This window comes from Narcine bancroftii, chromosome 6, assembly GCF_036971445.1.
Source record: "Narcine bancroftii isolate sNarBan1 chromosome 6, sNarBan1.hap1, whole genome shotgun sequence".
Lineage (NCBI taxonomy): Eukaryota > Metazoa > Chordata > Chondrichthyes > Torpediniformes > Narcinidae > Narcine > Narcine bancroftii.
This window is the reverse complement of record NC_091474.1, coordinates 49,652,209-49,660,671: the sequence shown is the minus strand read 5'-3', so window position 1 is coordinate 49,660,671 and position 8,463 is coordinate 49,652,209. Positions and strand designations below refer to the sequence as shown.

At 38.8% G+C, this 8,463-nt stretch overlaps 1 long non-coding RNA gene across 1 annotated transcript; it reads right to left on the bottom strand.

Annotated features, from left to right (window-relative positions):
- Nucleotides 1-5,532: 5,532 nt before the first annotated feature.
- LOC138737509 (uncharacterized) lies at nucleotides 5,533-8,242 on the bottom strand. Its single transcript, XR_011340987.1, has 2 exons — nucleotides 7,851-8,242; nucleotides 5,533-5,855 (listed from the first exon to the last, which is right to left on the bottom strand). It is a non-coding gene; the product is annotated as an uncharacterized lncRNA (long non-coding RNA).
- Nucleotides 8,243-8,463: the final 221 nt, after the last annotated feature.

Sequence of the window (8,463 nt, the reverse complement as noted above, 5' to 3'; positions counted from 1 at the left end):
ACTGCTCACTGTTGTCAACATTATCACACTCCCATGAGTGTTTGTGAAGTTGCCAGTGTTGGCTGTTGTTGGTTCTCAACACTAGTTCATCCTAGTAATAGAAGAATTTGAGGTCACTGAAGCAAATGCACGATAGTGCCATCTTCTTGCCTTGAGCAGTATGCACTGTCTTCACACCAAATCGAGAAAACCTTTATCTTGAGAGAGAATTGAGCCCACAATCAAACTATCTTTTACAGAGGAATAAAGCATTTCTTTGTCTTCATCTATCAAACAACAGTGAGGCAGTTTTTGCTAAGAATATTTGTATTGTGCAATGTTCGAGAACTGTTCAAATTGACTTAAAATTGAGATCTTAATCTGGTCAGAACAAGTGCAGTGGACTCTCTTTATCCTGTCACCATATATCACCTGTTCAGAAACCATGATTGGAAGCAAACGTATTCCATTTTATATGTAGAACAATCAGAATTCATCTTACTTTGATCTTTTTCTGCAAGAATGGCTCTTTCACTGACAATGGAATGACGGTGTAAAATCAGTTTTGATTTTTGTTAGAAAAATGTGATGAATACGAGTGTTATGTCAAATTCACACTTGTGTTGTCCAATGATAAAATGCATATTTTGTCCAAACTGTTAATTAGGTTGCATCTGCCAATGCACAAGGTGATTTGTAGTACCCAATTTGTAGTACCCAATTTTCTCTGATGTGTTCCTATGGGATGTTTTTCCTCCCACATTTTCATTTCTTTGGCAATGACACAAAGTGACCCACCACTGTTATTTCAAAGTGGACACCATTATTGGACTGGATGGATATGACCTGCAAAATCTGTCGAGTTTATTTTGGAATGTTCCTCCTATTTCAACATTGCCGCTAGGTTTTTCCTACTGCTCTGGGATTTGATAGGGAATCCAGAGCCCATCTCTATCCTTCCGCTTCTGTTCCCCTACGATGAGACAGTGCTATATTTGTCCTATTGGAGTTAGACTATTGACTGCGACAGTACCACCATTACCTTCCACATCACCATTTCTTATTGTGACTGAACCAAATAAGCAGAGAAATGTGGAATTAGACATTCCTGACAATTTATTTGAGAACCTTGCTCTTATGTGGATTTCATGACCAAGTCTCACTATATAGGAATTTTTCTTCTTTAACCTTACCTCTAGTTATCTCCTAGTAACAAATTAACAGCCAGTTCTTCCGATTACTGGTGAGGCCTTGGACTCCATTGTCTTTGAGTGAACCCATTGTTTTTAATTTTACTACAACTAAATGGCCTATCTTGTTGCTTCTAATTTATTAGACTTCCGAGACCTTGCATCTTAGTAAAGTAAACTTACTTACTAATTCATCACTGCCACTAATGAATCAGGGAGAATATTTCATTAGGGTATTTTTCCTTATGTCATGTTAGGCTAGTTCATCCTGTGATTAATCAATGCTGGAAAATAACTCCTGCAATTAACATATCGTCAATCTTCTTGCTTATAATTTGTTGACATTCCCAGAGAACTTCATAGATCATCAACCATCTCTGTACACTGCAATCTCCAATTGTTGGTTCAGATAGAAAACTCTGTCCATGGAGTGTTGTTTTTAATCCTTACACTATCACAGTTCCCCACTGCTCCCCTTTTGATCTTGAGTTCTACACCTGCAAGGATCATAACACACTTATGTATCACTGAGTGCAAAATGGTTTAATTTAGACACACAGGTAGTCCCTGACATGTCCATAATTGGGACTGGAGAATCAGCCATATCCCGAAATGGGCACAAGTCGGAATTTTTCCCATGCATGTGGAGTAAGTAAGTCTTAAAGCAAACTTTTTAATCAAAATTTTCATCATCTGAATTTTCCTTGTTAGTGTAATTTTCATCATCTGAAGCTGTCCATAGGCTGGATGTAGCCATCTTGATTCCTGTGCACCCTTAACTCTCTTGCATGCGTGGAGGGTTTGCGTATTAGAGTTTGGTTAGTGCATGTGCGAGAGTTAAGGACATGAATTTAATATCGTTAGGGCACTTAACTTGAGTGGCTCATAAATCAGATGTTTTTAGCCTGTATTTTAAAACTAATAATATGGTCACTGGTCCAAAAGTGCTCCTTCACTGTCATTCCAGGCACTTGCACAAAGATAGTAGGCAGCTTTAAATTCTTAGTGCCTGACCTGATCGACTGATGACAATGTAGAAAGCAGAGAGTAGTTGTGGATAGAAGGTATTCTGTCTGGAGATCAATGATTACTGGAGCTACGTGGAGACTTGTTCTGGGACAACTGCTCTTTGTGACTTTTATAAATAACCTGGATGAGAAATGGAAGGATGGGTCAGTATGTTTGTGGATGATTTGAAGACTGAAGGAGTTGTGGATAGCATTGAGGGTTTCAGAGGTGACAAAAGAATTTAGACAGAAAGGAAAGTTGGGTGGAAAAGTGGCAGATGGTGTTCAATTTGGATAAGTGTGAGGTGATGCATTTTGGAAGGTCAAACCAGAAGGCTGAGTACAGGGTTAATGGTTGGATGCTTAACAATGTGAAAGAACAGAGGGCAGTCTCAAGGTTGTCAGGAGATGGGATAGTTAAGAATGCTTATGGGATGGTGGGCTTCATAAGTCAGAGGACTGAGTTCAGGAGCCGTGAGGTCATGTAACTCTACAAATCTCTGGTAAGACCACACTTGGAGTATTGTGTTCATTTCTAGTCACTTCATTACAGGAAGGATCTAGAGGCTCTGGAGAGGGTGCAGAGGAGATTTACCAGGATTGGAAAATAAATCTTACAAGGCAAGATTAGCAGAGCAGGATTTTTCTTTCTGGAGCGAAGAAGAACTGGCAGCATGGTTGGCGTAGCAATTAGCACAATGCCTTTACACCACCAGTGATCGGGATTGAGGCTTGAATCCTGTGCTGTCTGTAAAGAGTTTGTACATTCTCCCCGTGTCTGTGTGGGTTTTCTCTGGGAACTCTGGTTTCCTCCAACCATTCAAAAATGTACCAAGGGTGTAGGTTAATTGGGGATAAATTGGGTGGCATGGACTAATGCACCAAAATGACCTGTAACTGTGCTGTATGTCTAACTAAATAAATAAATAGATAAATAGTATTAAATAAATGAGACATGATTTAATAAAGATCAATAAAATTCTGAGAGGCATAGATAAGGTAGAGAGCCAGCACCTTAAATTTCCCAGGGTTAGAATAGCAAACACCAGAAGACACATGTACAAAGTGAAGGGAGGGAAGTTTAGGGAGATGTCATGTGCATTTTTTTACACAGAGAGTTGTGGGTGTCTGGAACACCTTGCTGGAGATGGTGGTAGAGGCCAAAACATTTGGCAGCATTTAAGAGGCTCTTGACACCCACACTGATAAAGTAAAATAGAGGGTGACAAGGTATGAAGGGTTTTGGGTTTTTTTAGTGGGAATATATGGGTAGGGACAACATCGAGGGCCGAAGGGCCTGTACTATGCGGTAGCGTTCTATGCTCTATGTAATTGGATGACCACAAAAACTCACTAATGCCTCTACTTTCTCAGAAACTTGAGAATTCTTTGTCCTTCAACCACTTCTGATGCTCTAGTGGAAGTTTTCAGTCAAGGTGCATGACTGCCAGGTGGGGGAACTGTTTCATATAAGGCCACAAGAAGCTGAAGAGAGTTGTGAATCACACATGCCCTCCATCCATTCATCAACTCTAGCTCTACTTTCTGCTTCCTTGGAAAAGCAGGTAACACACTCATCCCACCCTAGCCACACTATCTTCACTCCTTCCCACTCCAATCCCATCCCATTAGAAAGAAGATTCACAAGTCTGAGAATGTGCATCACCAGATTTGAGGACAGTTTATTTCCTGGAATCTGCACGTGACAAATTTTGGTTTAATTTGTGCAAAATTGCAGGCAGGTGGTAGTGTGAACACAACTGCTCTATTAGGGTTATAAAGATGTGTATTGTCAATCTGTAAATGCTATGTTAAATCTCTGACAGCTATCCTGATCATGGATTTATGCTCTCGAACAATCCTATTCTAAATGTGTGGCACAGTTAACATAGTGGTTGGCGCAACGCCATTAAAGTGTTAGCGATCAGGACCTGTGTTCGAATCCCGCACTGCCTATAAGGAGTTAGTACGTTATCCACGTGTCTGTGTGGGTAGTCTCCGGGGGCTCTGGTTTCTTTCCACTTTTAAAAACATCCTGGGGTTGTAGGTCATTTGGGTGTAATTGGGAACCTTGGGCTCATGGGCCAAAATGGCCTGTTACTGTGCTGTATGTCCAAAATTAAATTATAAGAAGTATGTTCATCTTGAATGATTTGACACTTCCTAATATTAATCATCTCATAGATAGATGATAGTCACATTTATTCTCGAGATCAAATTTCCTCAAGCCAACACCATGGATTTTTACCAGTTTCCAACCATTTTTCAATCAACCAGCTTTAAGAAAGCCATTCTCTAATGGCAACACAGTGATTACAGGCCACAGGTGGGGATGGATGTATTTAGGGAAAGTCTTAAACATATCATAGCCTTTAAAATGTTTAAAATCAATTATCCATGTTCAATATAAAGAGTGCATTGTTCTTAAAATAGATCAATCCCTTGCTTTCAACAAGCTTCATTGTGAAATGATTGCTTGGCTGGTGTTACGTGTTATTGTGTTAAATTGTCTTGAAAATATTGCATTGTAATAATTATGACTATTGTAACTATCCCATTTCAACTGAAGGTAGTGTTCCAAAATTCCCTTTCCTGCTCTTTTAAGAAGTATTAATCGATTTAATATAAATAGGTTTGTACCTCCATTCAAAAGCACTAAATCAATGAAATTCAGGCTATTTTCCTAACTTGTAGTAAAAACACACAGAAATGCTAGAGGTACTCAACTGGTCTCTCAGCATTCATAGGAGGTAAATAAATATAACCGATGTTTCAGGCCTGAGCCTTTCTTCAAGGAATAAGCAGAGAATGGAAAGTGTAAGAATAAAAAGACTGAAGACAGGATGAGAGAGAAGTCTAGACCAATAAACGGTGTTAATTGGCTGTGGAAGTGAGTCTGGGTGAGGACATTGTCATAGAGCTTGAGAGCAGCAGCAAGTGCAGGAGAAGTAACAATTAAAAGGATAATGTTTCAGCATTACATGATTGGTATACAGAATTTCCACCGTTTGGAGGAAACTACCCCACAAGTCCTTCAAGTGAGATCTTCAACAATTTACCAGGTTAATTTGGAGAGCCTCAAGTGGAGTTCCACCCTAATGTTACCAATGTTATATCTGGCTTGGGATCAGTATAAATTGGAAAATTGTTTTGTGACAAACATAGATTCTCAAGGTGGGGTGTGCACCCCACCGGTGGGCATGGGAATATTTTGGTGGGGCATGGGGCTTAAGAATATTTTAGTAGAACGTAGGAATATTTTGGGAAATAATTAAAAAGTTGGTTTAAAAAATAAACTCGTTATGTTGATGTGAAAGGTGTGACTTGGCAATACTATCAGTACAACACAATTGTGGTAACTTCCAAGTAAAATCACTTGGTTCTTTTTATTTTCATAATGTGTATTTTTCCTCTTCCAAAGTTTCTCTGTTGTTTCTCTTATTTTAACTATTGTTATCCTTGGTTAACATTATAAATATATTTTTTCTGACCAGTCTTACTATCATTGATTCCAAATTATCTCAATGGCGATGAGGATTCCAAATGATCTCAACAATCATATCTCCGTCCATACCTCTTTACTTTTTCAGTGAAGAAGACCTGTATCTGTATGTATCTTTGAGCACTAGCCAGTGTCACACTGAATCATACCCTTGAAGCTAGTTTTGAAATTTCTCTGCTGATAGAAAAACATGGGAAGAATCATATGATTGGGGAGGAACTGATTAAATCTGCAATATTATTGTTCCTCAAAACAGTTCTGCAAAAGGATAACAAAGATGTCCAAGCAATTCCATTGAGTAAGAGTACTGTCTGCAACAGAATAGATGACATGGGTCAAGATGTTGAAAAACAGCTTATTAAGAAGGTGAAATCACAATACAAATGGATGAATGTACCATATGGGACAGTGAGGCTCTGTTATTGACATATGTGAGATATATTGATCAGGAAGAGTTTCAAGAAGAGATGTTGTTTTGTGAATCATTCGAAACAACCACTATTGCAGTTGATATCTACAGCAAGCTCAAAAATTATTTGGAATGAAAATGAAATACCAAATGGAAACATTGTATCTTGTGCTGTAGATGGTTAAAAAAAACAGGATGTTTAAAATTAATAAAGGATGAAAATCCAAACATGTTGGTTGTGCATTGTATTATCCACTGAGAAAACGTAGTGGCCAAGAATGTTTCCCCTGTTCTACATGAGATATGCATTCTGTGATCAAGTGTATCAATGTCATCAAACCTAATGCCAAATGTGAATGTCTGTTTAAGCACTTTTGTGTCGATAAAAATACAGAACATGAGATTATTGCTTTGCACTGAAATAAGGTGTTGTCAAAGGGAAACTACTTCAAAAGGTTTATGGAACTGTTTGATCACTTCAGCGAGTTTTTGAAGGACAAACCTGAAATGAAGCTCTTGCTAACAACAGATGGCAAAGCTTATGTGAGTTACTTGATGGACATTTTTGAGAAACTAAGTACATTGAACAAGCAACTCCAAGAAGCAAATATGATGCTCGTTGATGCAAAAACAAAGATATTTGGATTCATGACACTTCTAGAATTATAACAAAGGAATATTTCTGCAAGAAATTTCAGTCAATTCTATTGGTTGAATAAGTGTGGGGTAACGAATGCTACTACAAATGTCATTGTTGACCATTTGAAAATGTTGGTTACTGACGTCGATGATAGATTTAAAGGCAATGGATTTCCCCTTATTGGTTAACTCAGCCATTGCTAGTGGACTTATCTGAAATTCCAGTGCAATACCAAGAGGAATTATCTGAGTTGCAAAGTGAAAGGAACCATGATGTGGCTGTCTAAGGAGATTGAAAGGAAATTCACAAACTCGACTACTTTAGCAAGAGAATTATTGATACATTTTCCATCATCTTCTTTAGTAGAATGAGGTTACGTGCTGTTAGTGACTTTCTACAAGTTAAGAGAAACTGACTGGACATTACAAAACATGGAGATTTAAGGTTGAAACTAACAAAATTAGTCCCTCAAATCAAAAAAATCTGAAGCCAGCATCAGGGGCAAGGTTCCCACTGAAGTGACAGCAATTGTTGAATGTGTTTGAGATGGTTGATATATTGTAGTAGTAATTGAATATGAAATGTGTGTTCCAATGTATTCCCAGCCTAATTGCTTTGAAATGCACTTGCAGTAGATGATTTAATCAAAACTTCTTTTGAATATATAACTTTTTCCCGCTAATGGTGGGGCGTATGTTTTTTTTTTAAATTAAAATGGGGCCTAGAGCAAAAAAGGTTGAGAACCACTGATCTAAAGTGTAATTTCCCATGGAGCTTTATAACAGATATTCTCAGATGAATTTGGATGCAGCACCATATTTTAGATGGGAAAACCCAAATCAAATCCCACAGCAAAGGAATTTAAATCAGATGGAAAGGGTTAGAGAAAGAATTCCAGAATAATGCAGATTGGTGGCAAGTATGGCAAAGGTACAAGCCAGAGGAATAGGTTTTTTGGCCTGTGGAAAGGGTCTGTAGGAGTAGCTTTCCAGGGAAGGGGAGATATGAGGCCATGAATTGATTTAAAGACATCAATCATCTTGCAATACAGTTTTAGGAAACTTGTTACATGTTTTGTATTCTGTTCTCCTGGATTGTGTTGTTGATAATTGATGTTCCGCACCTGTATCCTTGGAGAACTGGGAGTGGTTCAGAAGCCAGTCGTGGTCGAGTGTCCATCAGAAGGTGCCCAAGACAAATGGAGTGGTCTCAATATTTGATCTCCTTTCAAGCTGACATTGGATTAAACCTGCAACTTGGTATTCTGGTGTTGGACATTGTGGAACCAGTGATTTTCACATGCACGATCTGACCACCCCCCTGCTCCAAAGCACTTTTTAACTCTAAAAAAAGCATTAATACCTTATATCTAGAAATGTTAAAAAGGTTGCATTATTGGCACGTAATACTACATTTATGAAATAACATGCATGGAATTCTTTAGGTTTTGTCCAACATAAGGCAGACAGAGGGTCGCCACTGTCCAGCGCCTGGTCACGGGATAACCGTGGCGTTTTGCACTGCTGTTCTGCAATGGAACGTCGCCGAACTAAAATGTATCCGTGATCTAAACGTCTGGATTGTGACGTCAGTCTTCCCTCCATAAATAAATAGTTCATCAGCAGAACTCGGCAGTCATGCATCAGCGTTCAGCCTTCCCCGTGAGAGGCTCCAAGTAGAGCCCCGTCCAGCAGGTCCAGGGGTGCCAACTTTTCATCTCCCTTGCATGAGAACCG